The sequence below is a fragment of the Heteronotia binoei genome, chromosome 5 (genome assembly GCF_032191835.1).
Source record: "Heteronotia binoei isolate CCM8104 ecotype False Entrance Well chromosome 5, APGP_CSIRO_Hbin_v1, whole genome shotgun sequence".
In the NCBI taxonomy this organism is placed as follows: Eukaryota; Metazoa; Chordata; class Lepidosauria; order Squamata; family Gekkonidae; genus Heteronotia; species Heteronotia binoei.
Window position 1 is genome coordinate 27,843,445 of NC_083227.1, and position 19,605 is coordinate 27,863,049.

The 19,605-nt window shown below is 45.8% G+C and overlaps 1 protein-coding gene and 1 non-coding gene across 2 annotated transcripts in view; one reads left to right on the forward strand and one right to left on the reverse strand.

The window, feature by feature from the left end:
• Positions 1 to 19,605, reverse strand: part of LOC132571256 (zinc finger protein 883-like) — an 82,591-nt gene that overhangs the window by 30,115 nt on the left and 32,871 nt on the right. The window lies entirely within an intron of this gene.
• On the forward strand, positions 886 to 957 carry TRNAW-CCA (transfer RNA tryptophan (anticodon CCA)). The gene has a single exon. It is a non-coding gene; the product is annotated as a tRNA-Trp (tRNA).

Here is a 19,605-nt window from a genome sequence, read left to right on the forward strand (position 1 = left end):
AAATAAATAGCTTTAAAACAGGATCCGATAGATTAATGGAGAAGTCTATTAATAGCTACTGACCTGGGGGACACACTCAGCTCTGCAAGGGGCTTTCCAACATGCTGAGCCCCCTCTCAGGGCAAGAGACACAACAGCAGATCTGGCCAGACTAGGGTTGCCAATCCCCAGGCAGGGGCAGGGGACCCCCCCAGTTTGGAGACCCTCCCCCCCGCTTCAGGGTCATCAGAAAGCGGGGGGGATGTCTGCTGGGCACTCCGTTATTCCCTATGGAGACCGATTTCCATAGGGTATAATGGTGAATTGATCTGAGGGGATCTGGGGTGGGTGGGTGGGTGTGTTTTGAGATAGAGGCACCAAAATTTCCCCATAGCATCCAGTGCTTCTCCTCAAAATACTCTCCAAGTTTCAAAAAGATTGGAGCAGGAAGTCCAATTCTATGAGCCTCAAAAGAAGGTGTCCCTATCCTTCATTATCTCCGATGGAGGGAAGGTGTCCCTTTAAGTGTGATGGCCAGAACTCCCTTTGGAGTTCAGTTATGCTTGCCACACCCTTTCTCCTGGCCCCACCCCCAAAGTCCCCAGATATTTCTTGAATTGGACCTGGCGACTTGAGGCCAGACTCAAACTTGTACCCTCTGAATGTCTGACTCAAGACTTCCTTTGCGCCTCTGAGAACAACAAACACTTTTAAAATAAAAACTGATATGCAAAACAACCCCAAAAAGACAACACAGATTCAACCGAATCACGAAGTGGGAAACGTACACACACACCCCAGGCATACATTTCTCCACACACCAGATGCAAGTTTAAGCAATTGCCCTTCCTTCCAATATATCTTGGCCTTGGGTACCAGGGCAGCTGTACCAGCAGGCCAGCTGTTGGCCCTGTGGCGCAACGGTAGCGCGTCTGACTCCAGATCAGAAGGTTGTGTGTTCGAATCACACCAGGGTCAGGGGCTTTACTTTCTTTTTTCTCTCAGCAACCAGCTGCACTTCTGTGCTTGCCCAGGAAGGCTGTGCTGCTTTGGTTTAGAACAAAATGATAAGATATGAACCAGGCAAGACTCAAACCTACAGAGTTCTGATCTGAACTCAGGCACAATATCCTTTGCACCATGAGTTCTGGTGGATTGCAGGTTTCATCAAAGGGAAGCTATTAGAGGCTTGAAACGCCTGAAGAATTCAGAAGCATGGGAGACAGACTTGAAAGGGAAATGTGAAATTTTGCTGCCTCATAAGTTCATATGCTTCATATGAAGCTGCCTTCTACTGAATCAGACCCTCGGTCCATCAAAGTCAGTATTGTCTTCTCAGACTGGCAGCGGCTCTCCAGGGTCTCAGGCTGAGGTTGGCAGGGCAAGGAGACTTAACACCAAGAAAGACTGCCTGGAACAAACAGAACTAGCATTTTCTGCCAGGTGAAAGGAAATAAGGCATGGAGGCAGGGGTCATTTTGTAGAAAAAGAGATGCAGGAGCTCATTAGCACAACTCATTTGCATATGCCACATGCTCCTGACATCACTGGAAGAAAATTATATCAGCTCTGCATCTTCCTTAAAATGCTTTTTGAATTAGAATTGTCCTAATAAAACCTCACTTCCATCCAGGGCTGGCTTGCCCACTAGGCAAATTAGATATTTGCCTAGGGCGCCGGGAGGTGGGCGCCGAATTGGCTCTCCCCCCCCCCCACTGTACCTAAGACAAATGCCTAATTTCCCTCCCCTCACCACCACTGGCACCACCTTCTCCTCCCTCCTCCTTCCCTTCTGCACCGCCACAACACGGTGCCGCGCTCCACACCCCCCCCCCCAGCGTGCTCAGAGGAGCACTGTTAGAATTGGCCTTACCTGAGGAGGGGGAATGAAACCTCCTTCAGCGCTCTCTTTTAAGAGAACACTCAGATGCCCGCATCGAAGCGGAAAGGGCCAATTTTAGCAGCACTTATCTGAGTGCACCAGGGGCAGGGCGGAGTGTGGCGCTGCAAAAGGGAAGGAGGGGGTGGCAGCAGACGGCCGGGCCTAGGGTATGTGTGTGCACGTGCTCACCTAGGGCTCTCAGGGACCTGGGGCAGTGGACAGAGAGTCTGCCTGGGGTACCACACGCCCTAGGATCAGCGCTGCTCCCATCATACTTTTTAAATTATTGTCTCCTTTGTGGCATGATGAAGATTTCCATCTGTCTGCTTTATGTGTTTTGGTTATTTTCCTATTTTTTTGAGGGGGGATATTAGAAAGTTTGTCAAATCTTAAGAGTTGAGCAAAATTGTCACAGGGGGTTTGAACAATGGAGCCCAGAAGCAAGTATTGGGGGCGGGGGGGGGGGAGAGAAAGAAAGAGTGCAATAAAATTCAGAGGTTCTGGTGATCTGCTCCTGGGAACTCCTGCCCAAAATGAGGCCTGATTTTAGCTTCTAATAAAGTTAATATGAGGCAAATGGAGATGGGCAGTAGGTTCAGGAAAGACAAAACAGTTTCATTGGATGCCCTCAAGCCCTACTACTTTGGGAAAGGGAGATGAAGTTCTCTTTGTCAACTCTGTCCACCCCATGCATAATTTTAGAAACCTCTCTATCATGTCCATATGTAACATCACAGGACCCACTGTCCAAAGTGGCCATTTTCTCAAAGTAAACTGATTTCTGTTGCTTGGAGATCAGCTGTAATCTCAGGAGATCTCCAGTCACCAACTGGAGGGTATACAGTAGGGGTGGCCAAACTGTGGCTCTTTCACACATATCATGTGGCTCTTGAAGCCCCCACTGTCCTGTCAGCCAACTTGGAGAAGGCATTTCTTTCTTTAAATCACTTCTATGATCCAAGCTAGCCAGCAGCTTGGAGAATGCATTTAAAGTTAAAAGTTGCTTTCTTTCCTCTCCCTCCCTCATCTATTCCTTCCTTCCTTCCATCTTGTGGCTCCCAAACATCTGACATTCATATTTTGTGGCTCTCAAGCATCTGACATTTATTCTATGTGACTCTCACGTTAAGCAAGTTTGGCCACCCCTGGTATACAGAAAGCAATATGGCTATACAGAAAAGTGGTATTGTAACAAAAGGAAAAATTGTATAGAAGTTACCATTGTTAATTGCAAGCCTTTGCTCAATATTATTAACCAAGAGCCCTGTGGTGCAGAGTGGTAAAGCTGCAGTACTGCAATCTTAAGCTCTACTCATGACCTGAGTTCGATCCTAGCGGAAGCTGGTTCAGGTAGCCAGCTCCAGGTTGACTTAGCCTTCCATCCTTCCGAGGTCTGTAAAATGAGTACCCAGCTTGCTGGGGGGAAAGTGTAGAGAACTGGGGAAGGCAATGGCAAACCACCCCGTAAAAAGACTGCCATTAAAACGTCGTGATGCAACATCACCCCAGAGTTGGAAACGAGGGGACTATCTTTACCTTTCTCTCTTGGCTTGGCTTCGCGAACGAAGATTTAAGAAGGGTGCAATAGTCCACGTTTGCTGCAGGCTCGCTGGTGGCTGACAAGACCAATGTGGGACAGGCAGGTCCGGCCACAGCGGCTGCAGGGAAAAGTCTGATTTAGGGTTGGTCCTGTAGCAGTGCGATTCTTTACCTTTATTATTAACAAAAAACACTTGATGACAGAATTTAACAACAACTGGCAGAATTACAATAGAAGGCTGATATTACAGCAGCAATGGATTGCCTAGGTAACTATCGGTTTCATTTGCCTTCTTCAGGCTGCAGTACACTAGGTAAAGCCTTGAGTTCAATTATTGAATACCCAGTATTTCCTTTAAAATTGCACTTAGGACACTCTCCAGCTTTTACAATTGTTGCGCAGGTAGTTGCAGGCAAATGAAATCAATAGTTAACCTAGGGAATCCATTGCTGCCCCCACCTGGGGATTGTGCAACCAACAAAGAGCAACTCAGATAATGGAGCAGAGAAAAAAAATTACTTCCAATACCAAACAATAAATTGTACAGAATAAGTACAAAAGGAACATACACCCTCACCCAAAGTCACTTAAAAAACAAGTTAAAGTCCAATTCTCATATCCAAAGGGTGGAGGCAGAAATTCCAGTGGTGAGTTTAAAACAATTTATTAATTATGCAATATATTGTTATAGTAATCTTTTAGAAAAATTAAAAATAATAGAAAATACAAACAATACATCGCTTCCCCCCCTTCTCTTCACCTCCCCTTTTTTTGACCCCCGGTGATTATTTGGGAAGTGCAAATTGCAGGGCGGCTAAGATGGCAGGAGGGTGAGGGAAGGCTGTCAGGTGCGTCGATTTTGATACCTCTAGGGTTGCCAATCCCCAGGTGGGGGCAGGGGATCCCCCAGTTTGGAGGCCCTCCCCCTACTTCAAGGTCATCAGAAAGAGGGGGGATGTCTGTTGGGCACTCCATTATGAAAACCGATTCCCATAGGGTACAATGGAGAATTGATCTGTGAATATTTGGGGCTCTGGTGGGCTGTTGTTGTTTTGCTTGTTTTTTGAGGTAGCAGCAGTAAATTTTCAGCATACCATCCAGTGCCTCTCCTCAAAACACCCTCCAATTTTCAAACGGATTGGACCAGGGGGTCCAATTCTATGAGCCCCCAAAGAAGGTGCCCCTATCCTTCATTATTTCCAAAGGAGGGAAGGCATTTAAAAGGCATGCTGTCCCTTTAAATGTGATTGCCAGAACTCCCTTTGGAGTTCAATCATGCTTGGAGTTCAATGATTGCTCCTGGCTCCATCCCCACTGTCCCCAGATATTTCTTGAATTGGATGTGGCAACCCTACTCTAGGGTTGCCAATCCCCAGGTGGGGCAGGGAAATTAAGTAAACACCTCACTAGCTTCCTATCTTATACAAAGTATAAATTTTACTTGTAAAATCAGTATCATTCAAACATACAAAGTTTAAAGTGCAAACAAAGGAACATATGTGACCCCGCCCACAGTCATTTAAATTGGAAGTCCATGTCTGTAGTGTTTCAACAATAAGGTTCCAACACAGCAATTATCCACGGAGACCAATGCTCCAGTCTTCAAATGCACAGCTAGGCATAAAAAGATACGCGATGCTGTAGTACTCTCTCCCATGTTTCCTTGTTCACTTCTACAAGCTTTCCCAATTTTTTTTCACCAATTCAATGCTGTTGCTTCAAATAGCTTAACTCCGCTATTGCACAGGGGACCTTTCCTTTCCTTTCCTTAGTAGGGTTGCCAATCCGCAGGGTAGGGGCAGGGAATCCCCCCGGTTTGGAGGCCCTCCCCCCACTTCAGGGTCATCAGAAAGCAGGGGGGGGGGGATGTCTCCAATATTCCCGATGGAGACCGATTCCCACAGGGTATAACGGAGAATTGATCCACGGGTATCTGGGGAGGCTGTTTTTTAAGGTAGAGGCACCAAATTTTAACTTATCATCTGGTGCCCCTCCTCAAAAACCCTGCCAAGTTTCAAAAGGATTGGACCAGGGGGTTCAATTCTGTGAGCCCCCAAAGAAGGTGCCCCTATCTTTCATTGTTTTCAGCGGAGGGAAGGCATTTAAAAGGTGTGCTGTCCCTTTAAATGTGATGGCTAGAACTTCCTTTGGAGTTCAATTGTGCTTGTCACAACCTTGATCCTGGCTCCACCCCCCAATGTCTCCTGGCTCCACCCCCAAAGTCCCCAGATATTTGTTGAATTGGACCTGGCAACCCTAGGTACCTCAGAGGTGCAAAACGCAGATAGTTTGTACCATGGTGGTGTTCAGAACATGCAAAGAAATCAACCTGAGTCCTGTCAACCCGTCCCCCCCCCCCATCTGGGAGTGGCACATTAGACAGACAAATTAGCAAAGGGAACATAAAATCAGCTTTGTTGCATCAGACCAATAGTCCATCTAGTCCAGCATCCTGTCTTGCAGGGGCCAGACAGTTCCTCTGGACAGCCAGCCAAAGGTCAAAGAGACGGAGGCCTTCCTAAGAACATAAGAAGAGGCCTGCTGGATCAGAACGGTCTGGGTCCATCTAGTCCACCATCCTGTCTCACACAGTGGCCAACCGGTTCTTCTGAATGGACAACAACAAAGCATAGAAGCGAAGGCCTTCCCCTAATGTTGCCTTCTGGCTCCAGGATTCAGAGGATTAGTGCCTCTGAATGGGGAAGTTCTCAGTCACCATGGATCGCAACCACTGATGGATTTATCCTCCATAAATCTGTCCCTTCTTCCAGCTGTTTATTCCTATGGCCATTGTTACATCCTCTGGCAGTGAATTCCACATTTTATTCCCTCCCTGGGCATAGTAGTATTTCTTTTTGTTCATCCTGAACCTACTGCCCATCAGCTTCATTGGATGCCCTTTAGTTCTACTCTTTCGGGAGAGGAAGAATAAGTTCTTTGGGTCAGCTCTCTTCACCCCATGCCTAATTTTATAAACCTCTGTCATGTCCCCCCCTTTAGTGATTTCTTTTCTAAACTGAAAAGTCTCAGACTCTTCAACCTTTCATCACAGGGAAGGTCCTCCAACCCCTTCATCATCCTGGTTGCCCTCCTCTGTACTTTTTCAGCTCTACGATGTCCTTTTGGATATTTGGTGACCAGAACGCTTCACAGTATTCCAGATGAGGCTGCACCATGAATCTGTACAGCATTAAGAACATAAGAGGAGCCATGTTGGATCAGGCCAGTGGCCCATCCAGTCGAACACTCTGTGTCACACAGTGGCCAGAAAAAACCAGGTGCCACCATGAGGTCCATCAGTGGGGCTCGGACACTAAAAGCCCTCCCACTGTGCCTCCTCCCCAAGCACCAAGAATACAGAGCATCACTTGCCCCAGACAGAGAGTTCCAACAGTATTGTATTGGCTGTTTTATTCTCACTACTTTTAATAATCCAGAACATAGACTTTGCCTTTTTCTGACTTTGCTGCAGCGCACTGGGTTTCCCTCTTCCATTAGCCTATTCTTGAAGATGGGATTTTTTGTTCCCATGTACATAGCCTTAGAATGGGGGAAAGCAATTTTAAAAAAATCAGTGGGTGGTCCATAGGTGGTATCTTCCAATTCTTAAGGCTTGGTAGATGATGATGATGATATTGGATTTATATCCCACCCTCCACTCTGAATCTCAGAGTCTCAGAGTGGCTCACAATCTCCTCTATCTTCCTCCTCCACAACAAAACCCTGTGAGGTGAATGGGGCTGAGAGTGTTCTCACAGCAGCTGCCCTTTCAAGGACAACTCTGTGAGAGGTATGGCTGATCCAAGGCCATTCCAGCAGCTGCAAATGGAGGAGTGGGGAATCAAGCCTGGTTCTCCCAGATAAGAGTCCATGCACTTAACCACTACACCAGACTGGCTCTTTCTGGTAGAAGTTGGTGGAGTGGAGGGAGACAGGGAGGGATATTTGATGAGGTTGAATTCCTGTCAGGGTTTGGAAAGCTGCTGTAGCCTTTCCCTTTGGTGTAGCTCAAAGGGTGTAGAGCAGGGGTGTCAAACATGCAGTTCGGGGGCTGAATCAGGCCCCTGGACGGCTCCTATCAGGCCCTCAAGCAACTGGCTGTCATCTGCTTCCTTCTCTCTCGTATAAAGTCTGCTGTGAAAACATGAAAGCAACATCACCCCAGAGTCAGAAATGACTGGTGTTTGCACAGGGGACTACCTTTACTTTTTTTTTTAAGCAGAGATATGTTATAAAGAACACAGACAAACTCATATATATTTTAGAAAATTTAAAAAATGCTTAAAATGTTAGCACTCGTTGGTCTTAAAGGTGCTTTCTTTGTATTTCTCCTATGGGACCCAGGAAACTGGACAAGGGAAGCTCTGGCACTTTCCTTCCTTCCCCAGAGACTGGGGGTGGGGAGGAACCTCAGCCAATAGAAGGAAGAGAGGCTTGGCTCAGTAGCTGTGCTTGCAATTGAGAGAGCTTGGCAAAGCAAGCTATTCCCTCTCCCTTCCTCCCCAAGGGAAGAGCCTTAGCCAATGGTGAGGTTTCGCTCTGTAGCTCCTGTGTGATTGAGCAAGCCTTGCTTTGCAAAGCAAGATGTTATGCAGAAGGAAGTGAGAGAGAGAAGGAAGCAGATGACAGCCAATTGCCTGGGAGCCTGATAGGAGCCCTCTGGGGGCCTTATTCGGCCCCCAAACTGCATGTTCGACACCCCTGGACTAAGCAGCTGGTTACACGTTCATTCAGGACCAGATGTCTTAAGAACGTTAAGAATGTGAGAAGCCATGTTGGATCAGGGCAATGGCCCATCCAGTCCAACTCTCTGTGTCACACAGTGGCCAAAACCCAGGTGCCCTCAGGAGGTTCACCAGCAGGGCTAGAACACTTTCAGAAGCCCTCCTACTGTTGCCCCCCCCCCCCAACAAGAATACAGAGCATCACTGCTCCAGTGTTCCCTCTAGATCTTGTGACTAATAATCATTGATGGACCTTTGCTCCATATTTTGATCCAATCCCCTCTTGAAGCCGCCTATGCTTGTAGCTGCCACCACCTCCTGCGGCAGGGAATCCTACTTAAGTTACAATTTGGGTGAAGTAGTACTTCCTTTAATCTTTTCTAAGCTCACTGCTTTATCAATTGCATTGAGTGTCCAGGAGTTCCTGTGAGAAAGGAAGAAAGGTACTTCTTCTCTACCCCATGCGTACGTTTGCAAACTTCTATCATGCCACACCCCGGTCATCATTTCTCCAAGCTAAAGCAGCTAGTTAAGTATTCAAGTTCACTCAGGACCAAACGTTTTGGGGAAGGGTAACTCTGAGAACAGACTGCAGTGTGTCCTCTGGTCTAGGAGATTTGATGCCCCAGCTGTACATCAAACCCTACCGGAAAACAGGACAGAGAGCAAAGATAGAGGGAAACATTGTGTGTGTGAGGAAGATAGGATAGACATCAACGAATTGTTTCATACACACACACAAAGATATACATGCGGTAGGCTATCATCAGGGCTTTTTTTGTAGCAGGAACTCCTTTGCATATTAGGCTACACCCCCCTGATGCAGCCAATCCTCTTTGAGCTTTCAGTAGGCCCTGCAAGAAGAGCCCTGTAAACTCTTGGAGGATTGGATACATCAGGGTGTGTGTGTGTGTAGCCTAATATGCAAAGGAGTTCCTGCTACAAAAAAAAAGCCCTGGCTATCATTCACCTGACCTAGAGAGCCCAGGTTAGCCTGATCTTGGAAGAATGTGAGAAGCCATGTTGGATCAGGGCAATGGCCCATCCAGTCCAACGCTCTGTGTCACACAGTGGCCAAAACCCAGGTGCCCTCAGGAGGTTCACCAGCAGGGCCAGAACTTCAGAAGCTTCAGATCAGGTTAGCCTGATCTTGGAAGCTAAGCAGGGCTGGCCCTTGTTGCTGTTTGGATGAGGGATCACCAAGGAGTACCAGGGCTGTTGTGCAGAGGCAGACAATGGCAAACTGTTTCTGAACGTCTCTTGCCTTGAAAACCCCCTGGGTCTCCTTAAGTCGGCTGTGATTTCACTCAGTCAGTCACTCCCTCACACACACACACACACGCTATTACCACCCAATGGAAAAAGAGTAGAATGTTATGCAAAACAGACCAAGAGATGGGGCATACCATAACCTTATTGATCTTGGGTAGGGGTGGCCAAACTTGCTTCACATATGAGCCACATAGAATAAATGTCAGATGTCTGAGAGCCGCAAGACATGAACATCAGATGTCTTAAGAGCCACAAGACATGAACATCAGATGTATGAAAGCCATAAAATAGGAGGGAGGGAGGAAAGCAAATAGATGGGGAAGGGGAGGGGGAGAGAGGTGGAAACAAACAACTTTAAATGCATTCTCCAAGCTTCCAGTTGGCTTGGCTTGGAGAAGTGTTTTAAAGAGACAAAGGTCTTCTCCAACCTGGCCAACAGGACAGGGGGGCTTCAAGAGCCACACAATATGTGTGAAAGAGCCACGTGCGGCTCCCGAGCCAAAGTCTGGCCACCCCTGATCTAGGGGGAAATTAGAAATACTGCAATCATCTCTTTCTAAACCTGGGACAAACAGCTGCAGAATTATAGCAATGCTGCATGACAGTCCCAACAGTGTCCTAAGTTGCAAATAATTATGAATGTACATGCTGGAAATATAAGCAAAAAAGTAATTCTAAAAAAATTGTCATGGCTCTGTCTAGTGGAAAAGCAATGTTGACCAAATATCGCAAATAATTTACAGCGCAGAAAAGATAAATCTAGGTGTAGATCCTATGACACTTTGACTAACTTAGAAAAAAGATTTCCCCTTGTATCTTTCAGGCTATATGATGGTTATGGTAGGGTTTTTATATGCTAAATGCTGGAGATCAGAAAAACAACAGGAGGCTGAGAAGATAAAAGACATAAACAGACTTCTTTCAGTTCATTGATTCATTCCATGGGAACTAAACACAGAAAAGCCTGCAGTTGCTTTAATGGAAAACTGTGGCGGTTTTCTCTAGCTAAAGAGATGGTTCAAAGATGCTCCAAACCCTTTCATTTACTAGAAAAGGTATAGTACGTGTGTGACTCCACTTCCTGAAAACAAAGAAGATTTGATCTGAAATTTTTTTGACGAATTCCTGACATCAAAGACTGAAGCTGTGATGAACGGCCATCGGGGTGTGTGTGTGTGTAGTGACTATCACATTTCTGTATGTGCATTTTAAATAAGATATACTGAATTATCCAGGGCTTCTGGCTTTGCAGTCCTTAACAGTTACACTCTTCAACAGGCTTAGAAGGTATAACTCTTTTAAGAACGGCACTGTTAATGTCTCATTTCATGAGAGTGTAAGCCTGTGCCATTTTAATCTTTAGGCAACTCCTAGCTTTTTTCTGTCATTGTTTTTGGTAACTGTTATAATTATTAAGCCACCTACAATTAACATTATGATGAGGCTGCATGAAAGTGTCAGATACTGGCCAAGCATTTTCAGGGATTTTCACGTGTGAATTTTCACATATGGAAGAGTCAGCGGTTAGTAGACCTTAGCACAGGACTAGAACAAGATAGATTCAGCTTAAAATTCTTGCTTGTCACAAAAGTACACAGCAGCTCCTTGGTCTAGTCAGTATCAGCCTAACCTAACTCACAGGATTGTTGTGAAGATAAAATGAAGACAGGAAGAACCATGTAAACCCACCCTGATATCCTTGAGGGAAGGACAGGATAAAAAATGAGCTACAAAATTTGAGCGTTCACTGAATTTCTTCCCTAACGAATCATTTATGTCTTCACTGTTCAGCAAAAGTTGATGTACAAGTTCTTATGACAGTGTTACACATTTTCTGTTGTCTTCACTATATGCATTTTCCGATGGGCAGTAAAGTGAGCACTCCATCGAAAGCTCTTTCCACATTCCAGGCACTTATATGGTTTCTCTCCTGTATGGATTTTCTGATGCGAAGTCAGGGCTCTGTTCCACCGGAAGCGCTTTCCGCAATCCAAGCAATGGAATGGCTTCTCTCCTGTATGGATTCTTTCATGGGAATTAAGATGTGTGGTATTGTGAAAGCTTTTCCCACACTCCAAGCATTTGTATGGTTTCTCTCCAGTGTGAATTCTTTGATGCGAAGTAAGGGCAGTGCTGGACCTGAAGCGCTTTCCACATTCCAAACAATGATAAGGTTTCTCCTCCGTGTGAATTCTTTCATGGGAACTAAGGTGTGTGGTATTGCTAAAACTCTTCCCACATTGCAGGCATTTATACGGCTTGTCGCCTGAGTGAATTCTCTGATGTACAGTCAGATGTGAGCTCTGATTGAAGTTCTTTCCACACTCTGAACATTTATATGGCTTCTCGCCTGTATGGATTCTTTGATGAGATCGAAGACTTGCATTATCCCGGCAGCTCTTCCCACATTCCTGGCATTTATACGGCTTCTCCCCTGTGTGGATTCTTTGATGTCGACTCAGAGTTGCACTATAAGCAAAGCTCTTCCCACACTCCAAACAGTTATATGGTTTTTCCCCAGCATGTGTTCTTTGATGCGAAGTCAACTTTGTGCTCTCACTGAAGCTTTTCCCACACTCTGAACATTTATATGGTTTTTCTCCTGTGTGAATTCTTTGATGGGAGCTAAGGCTTGTGCTGTCACTGAAGCTTTTTCCACAATCCAAGCACTGGTAAGGTTTCTCTCCTGTGTGAATTCTTTGGTGCGTAGTAAGACTGGCACTATAAGCAAAGTTCTTTCCACACTCCAAACAGTGAAATGGTTTTTCACCTGTGTGGATTCTCTGATGGGAGCTAAGGCTGGTGCTATCACTGAAGCTTTTCCCGCACTCCACACATTTGTAAGGTTTTTCACCCCTGTGGATTCTTTGATGAGTAGTAAGGGTCGTGCTCCGACTGAAGCTCTTTCCACATTCCAGACACGTATAGGGTTTCTCTCCTGTGTGGATTCTTTGATGCAAAGTAAGACTTTTGTTATCAGCGAAGCTCTTATCACATTCCAAGCACTTATAGGGTTTCTCTGCACTGTGGATTTTGCAGTGTGCATTCAGGTTTGATTTAGAACTGAATGTTTTCCCACACACAGGGCACTCATTCTTTCTCGCTTCCTTGTGGCTGTCGCATTGGACTGAATTCTCATCTGCTTGGATGCCATCACTGTGGTCAACAATGGATTTAATACTCCAGTTTGGGGCTTGGCTTTCCTCCTGTTCCCTCAATTCCTTTTGATTCCCAAGAGCCTCTTCCTCTCCTCCTTCGATCCTTTCCAATGAAACCCCATGGGGTATTCTGCAGTCTTCACTGATCTGTCCAGCAGCTGAAAAAATAAACAAATACAGATTACAGGTAGAGGGGGGGGGGAAATGAGCCTCTGATCACATTGAATTAATTGTTGTGAAGAATTAAAATAAATATGGTTCCTTAATCTAATTAGTTTTGGCATCTTATTTGTCATAGAAGAAAGACAGATTCAGAAGCCCTCAAGAGCAGTTTTCATCTTCAGAACTGAAGAGGTGTGTCATGATCCTGGGCCTAGTGAGGCCTGCAGGCTTCAGAGAAGCCTGCCTAGGAGTTACAAAAGAGCCTACATTTCCCAGGATCCCTTCTGTCCCTCTGATTGGGTGGCAAAGTTTTGGAGGGAAACTGGCCCAGAGAGGGTTAGGAGGACATAAAAGGGCCAAGCCCAGGCAGGGGATGTTCTTTTCCTTGAAGACTGAGCTGGAGGCAGGCTGCAGCCTGGAGAGCTGGCAGCAGGGGAAAGATCCCTTACCCAAGGGGGTGAATGTTGGTTATTAGAGTAGGGACTGTGTAGATAAATGTGTCAGGGCTTTGGTTTGTTTACACCAACCTTTACTGTATATATATTTCACTTTTACCCACTTATTATTTGAGCACTGTAAATAAACTGTTGTTGTTATACTCCTTGGGTCCTCACGTCTCCTTGATCACAGTTAAGAGGTATTTCTTAATAAGGAAAACAAGGGTGGTTGGGTGCTTTGGGCCCTTACAAACCCTTACCAGAGTGGTGGCAGCCAGTAGAAGGCCCTGCTAGGCCCCTGCTGTGTGACAAGGTACCACAGGACTGCCAAGATCCCTTCCAGACCCCAGACAATGATTTCTTCTACACCCTCAACTTACCCCACACAGAACCAACCCAGATATTATATGGAGATGGATCACAGTACTTGCCCAATTCACAAACCCCTAAGGCAACGGTGGCCAAACTTGCTTAACGTAAGACCCATGTAGAATAAACATCAGATTTTGAGAATCACAAGACATTAACAAATATTATACATGTGTCTTTCTTAAAACTCTTAACAACTCTTAAACTCTTGATAACATGACCATGTTACAAAGAGACTTTTTTAAAAAAAAAAAAACAAAAGCTGGGAATAACAGTCTTCATAAGACCAGCCTAGGGAATGGTTAGGGAATTATTTTTTGGCACCAGTGGGAGAAGGAAATACACATGTAACTCATAAATCATTGCCCACCATTTGCATCATTATACATATCTGTTTGCCTTGACACCAAAGTTGGTAAGGGGGAACCCTGCACTGCCCTCTATAATTCCATCTTTCCTTCCAGCGGCTCCCTTGGCTCTTTCTCCACTCTAGGTCTCTGGATGACTTCTGCGGTGGAGGAGATCTTGCAAACCTGCCTATTTCTCCCTCCTTCCCCACTTCACACACAAAGGCTAACCTACTGACATGGATGTTGTGATGACAAAATGGAGGAGCGGAGAATAATGTAAGTTGTCTGGATCCCTATTGTGGAGAAAGGCAGAGTCTAAATAATGTAAGATGGATGCAAATTAAAGGTGGGTGGGTGAGGAGAGAAAGAAGCAGGAAATATTAAGGAAGAAGGGGCTGTCAGAAGAAGAGAAAGAGTTGTTTTATGCCCTGACCTTCACTAATTGAAGGAGTCTTGGAGTGGATTACAATCACCTTCCCTTCCTCTCCCCACGACAGACACCCAGTGAAGTAGTTGGAGCTGAGAAAGCAATGAGAGAACTTCAAGTGACCGAAGGTCAACCAGTTGGCTGTATGTGGAGGACTGGGGAATCAAAGCTGGTTCTCCAGATTAGAGTCCACTACTCTTAAACACTACACCAAACAGGCTCTCAGGAGGAGGGGCAAGGTTGTCAACACTAGCTTTGGAAAATTCCTGAACATTTGGGGTAATAAAAATTATCCTATGGCAGTGTGTGTGGTATAGATAGGAGATCCGAAGACAGTCTGGCAGCCAGAAGTTCTAGCTCTTTTAGCATTATGCACCACTAGGTGGCGAGCTAGACTTGTTTTTAAGGCAAGAGATGTTTCAGAGGTGGTTTTGCCATTGCCTGCCTCTGCATCCCAGCCCTGGTATTCCTCCGAGGTCTCCCACCCAAGTACTAGCCACAGCCAACCCTGCATAGCTTCCAAGATTCAATATCAGGCTAGTCCAGGATTTCCAGGTCAGGGCTCTTTTGTGGGTGGAAACAACAGAGTTCAGGAAAGAGAGGGAGCTCCACAAGGATATGATGTCATACTGGCCACCTGCTGAAGCTGCCATTTTCTCCAAGGAATCCAATCTGGAGATCAACTTTAAGAACATAAGAGAAGCCATGTTGGATCAGGCCAATGGCCCATCTTGTCCAACACTCTGTGCCAAAAAACCCAGGTGCCATCAGGAAGTCCATCAGTGGGACCAGGACACTAGAAGCCGTCCCACTGTCACCCCCCCCACAAAGCACTAAGAATACAGAGCATCACTTGCCCTAGACAGAGAGTTCCAATGATAAGCTGTGGCTAATAGCCACCTATGGACCTCTGCTCCATATGTTTATCCATTTCCCCCTCTAAAGCTGTCTATGTTTGTAGCCGCCACCACCTCCTGTGGCAGTGAATTCCACATTAATCACCCTTTGGGTGAAGAAGTACTTCCTTTTATCCATTCTAACCCACAATTTCATTGAGTGCCCATGAGTTCTTGTATTGTGAGAAAAGGAGAAAAGTACTTCTTTCTCTACCTTCTTTATCCCATGCATAATCATGTAAACCTCTATCATGTCACCCCTCAATTTTATTTCTGGAAGAACTCCAGATCCCACATGGAGGCTGCCACCCTAAAGAGGACAGAAACAGGAAACAGTTTGAAGACAGGGAATAAAGTGGAAAGAGAGGGTCCCCGTCAACTCAGTGCAGGTTCCCCAATGCACCACTTGACCCAAAGCAGCTTTTCTCACTCTCTTTTCCTCCTTTTGACCCTCACAACAGGCCTGTGAGGTAGGTTAGGTTGGGAAGATGCAACTGGTCCAAGGTCGCCCAGCAAGCTTTGGTGGCTGAACAGGGATTAGAACCTGGATCTTCCAGATCTGAGTCCAATACTCTAACTAGAGAGCCAGTTTGGTGTAGTGGTTAAGTGTATGGACTCTTATCTGGGAGAACTGGGTTTGATCCCCCACTCCTTCACTTGCAGCTGCTGGAATGGCCTTGAGTCAGCCATAGCTCTGGCAGGAGTTGTCCTTGAAAGGGCAGCTATTGGGAGAGCCCTCTCAGTCCCACCCACTTCACAGGGTGTCTGTTGTGGGGGGAGAAGATATAGGAGATTGTAAGCCGCTCTGAGTCTCTGAGAGAAGGGCAGGGTATAAATCTGCAGTCTTCTTCTTCTTTTGAGCAGGAAAGCACAGGAACACAGTTCCAGCTGGCTTGGTGTCAGGGGGTGTGGCCTAATATGTAAATATGTTCCTGCTGGGCTTTTTCTACAGAAAAGCCCTGTGTGAAACAATGGTGACATTGGCTAGTATTTGGAAGGGCGACCGTCAAGGAATACTAGGAGCATGATCCAGAGGTAAGCAATGACAAACCACCTCTGAAATGTCTCTTGCCTAAAAACAAGACTAGGTTGAAACCTAGTGGTGCATAACTCTAAAAGAGCTAGAACTTCCAGCTGCCAGACAATCTTAGGATCGCCTGGCTACATTGCACACAATGGCATATGATGACAACAACAACAATAACAGCAACAGCTCTTAGAGGGGCAACAAGGAATTCTTTACCCAGAGAGGCTACTGTCACACAGTTTTCCAGCTTGACTTCCCTGTGCAGAGCTGTTTGGCTGGGATTCTGCAGAGATGATTCCCCCTTGTGGAAATACAGGGCTTCCTCCTTGAAGACCACTGGGCACTGAAAGAAGAAACGTTTGGGCCTATGAAATTGCCTTCTACTGAATCAGAACATTGGTCCATCAATAATAATAAGAAGATATTGGATTTATATCCTGCCCTATACTCTGAATCTCAGAGTGGCTCACAATCTCCTTTATCCTCCTCCCTCACAACAGGCACCCTGTGAGGAGGGTGGGGCTGAGAGGGCTCTCCCAGAAGCTGCCCTTTCAAGGACAACTCTGTGAAAGCTATGGCTGACCCAAGGCCATTCCAGCAGCTGCAAGTGGAGGAGTGGGGGATCAAACCCGGTTCTCCCAGATAAGAGTCCACACACTTAACCACTATGCCAAACTGGCTCTCAGACTGGCAGCCATTGTCTACTCAGTACTGTCTACTCAGACTGGCAGCAGCTCTCCAGGTTCTCCGCCCTGAGCCTGCTCCGGCGGGGAGGGCGGGATATAAATAAAAATTATTATTATTATTATTATTATTATTATTATTCTCAGGCAGAGGTCTTTTCTTGCCAGATCTTGCTCTCCCTACCTGAGCCGGTTGCATAGCCTCTGTTCTCCCGCCGCCCACAAGAAGAGATGATCTGGAACGTGGCACCAATGTTATTTTGCTGCCTGCAAGGGAGAAAGGTTAAGAGGAAGAGTTTTATTCTCCGGAGAACAGTATTCTGTACCAGTTTCCTACATAATCCTATTTCAGGGGTGTCAAACATGCTTCTGCTCTCTTCTGCCTGGTGCACAGGCCTTCCACCAATGGAAAACATAATTAAGATCCAAGCCCAAGTCTCTACCAAGATCACAAGAGACACGTTACTGATATGAACTGGTAGCCTTGTTTTGATGGGATTTGAACTTATGTAATGTAATGTAATGTAAAATTTTATTTGTATCCCGCCCTCCCCCGCTGGAGCAGGCTCAGGGCAGCTAACAACATTTAAAAGTGAAACAATACAATAATAAAACATTAAGTTCACATTAAAACCAATCAATCAATAATCAAAACATTCCTTATGAGGCAGGGCAGAGGCCTAAACTTTTTCAAAGAGGAAAAAACAGTTGCAATGTCTTTGAGGAAATACTGGGAAGGGCTCAGGAAGGATTCGCAATATAGACAGATTCCCCAATCCAGGACTGGATCCATACCGGCAGTTTAAGCTGACACAGGGACAGCTGGCAAATGGATTTAAAAATCAAGTCCAAATGTGCACATCTGCCTCCCGTCCTGCTTCCATACTCACTCCATCCTCTGGCATCTCTAAGGTGGCTCCAAAAGTTACCACTTACGAAGTGGTAGCAAATTGTTCTGCAGAATGCCATCTGCTTTTCAGGGTGTCTGAACGTGGGTGTGAACCTGCCAATCCGCTCTAGGCACTCACTGGTATCCTTTTCTTTTTAAAACTCCCCTAGGTGCATAGGTGCATGGTCACTAAAAATGAAAGCGGAAAAGGAAACCCAAACCACACTACGGGGATGGTGCATGACAACTGACTGACTGCACCAAAACACCTCCTGTGTGAGATACGGGTACTTTGTGGGGGAGCATCTGAATGGGTTTTGGCAGCTCCTTTTTGAACCAGTCCACTTTCAGACACCTCCCGTACAATGTTCCCTCTAAGCTGCAGAACCTTGTGAGCAAAAATTCTACTTTGTGAGCTACTGCCTAAATTAGTGTGCTCTGGGGTCATCCTTCCTGAGCGAAGACAAAAAGGTGTGAGCTGGAGGCTAAAAATCTGTGAGCTAGCTCATGCTCACTCAGCTCCCGTATGCCTGAAATTGCTGGTGTGGACCCAGCCCAAGGCACTCAAAAGGATGCTGGAGATCACGTCAACGTAATTCACAATTCAACTGGCTGCAGCATCTCTGGGAAGAACCACACAGGGAAATCTGGAAGTCTTCCCAAATTGTCCCCCTCCAGTACTGTGCTGCAGAATTAACAGATTTATCACAGCATCTCTTCTCATAGCAAGAGTCCACTCATTCTGATGTCAAATAAATATTAGTTTTTAAAAGCGTCACCAGACAACCCCCCTCCCTTCCTTCCTGTTTGGTGTAGTGGTTAAGTGAGAGCCAGTTTAGTGTAGTGGTTAAGTGAATGGACTCTTATCTGGGAAAGCCAGGTTTGATTCCCCACTCCTCCACTTGCAGCTGCTGGAATGGCCTTGGGTCAGCCATAGCTTCTGTAGGAATCGTCCTTGAAAGGGCAGCTGCTGTAAGAGCTCTCTCAGCCTCACAGGGTGTCTGTCGTGGTGGGGGGGAAGGTAACGGAGATTGTGACTGCTCTGCAATTCAGAGTACAGGGCGGGATATAATATCTTCATCATCTTCTTTTCCTTCCTTCCTTCAGATTAACACAACTACCCCTCTGGAATAATAATAATAATATTTATAGCTCACCTTTCTTGTTAAGACTCAAGGCGGGTTACATGGTGTAAGTCAAATATAATCAACAGGATGGAACATCCAATTAATCATGCAACAGGGTTTGGACTACAGAAATCTGAAAACAAACAGAAGTATCAAACAGAGCTGAAACAAAGCAGGTGCTTTTAAATGTGCTATGTTAGACGGCATCGAAACTACGTAGCCTGGACCATACTTACAATGATAGGTAGCAAGAGTTGACTCCAGTGGCACCTTGAAGACCAATAAAGTTTTATTCAAGGTATAAGCTTTCATGTGCAAGCACATTCATTCAGCTCTATTACCCTGAATAAAACTTCGTTGGTCTTCAAGTTTTGTTCTGCTGCTTCAAACCAACACGGCTGCCCACCTGAAAGTAGCCATACAGTGGTGTACACCACCGTCTCTATCAGTATTCCCTCTAAGTTGACTTAGCATGAGCTAGCTCACAGATTTTTAGCCTCCAGCTCACACATTTTTGTCTTAGCTCTGAAAGGATGACCCCAGAGCACACTAATTTGTGCAGTAACTCACAACTTTAATGCCAATAGCTCACAACTTTAATGCCAGTAGCTCACAAAGTAGAATTTTTGCTCACAAGACTCTGCAGCTTAGAGGGAACATTGAGCTCTATCCTTTTACCAATG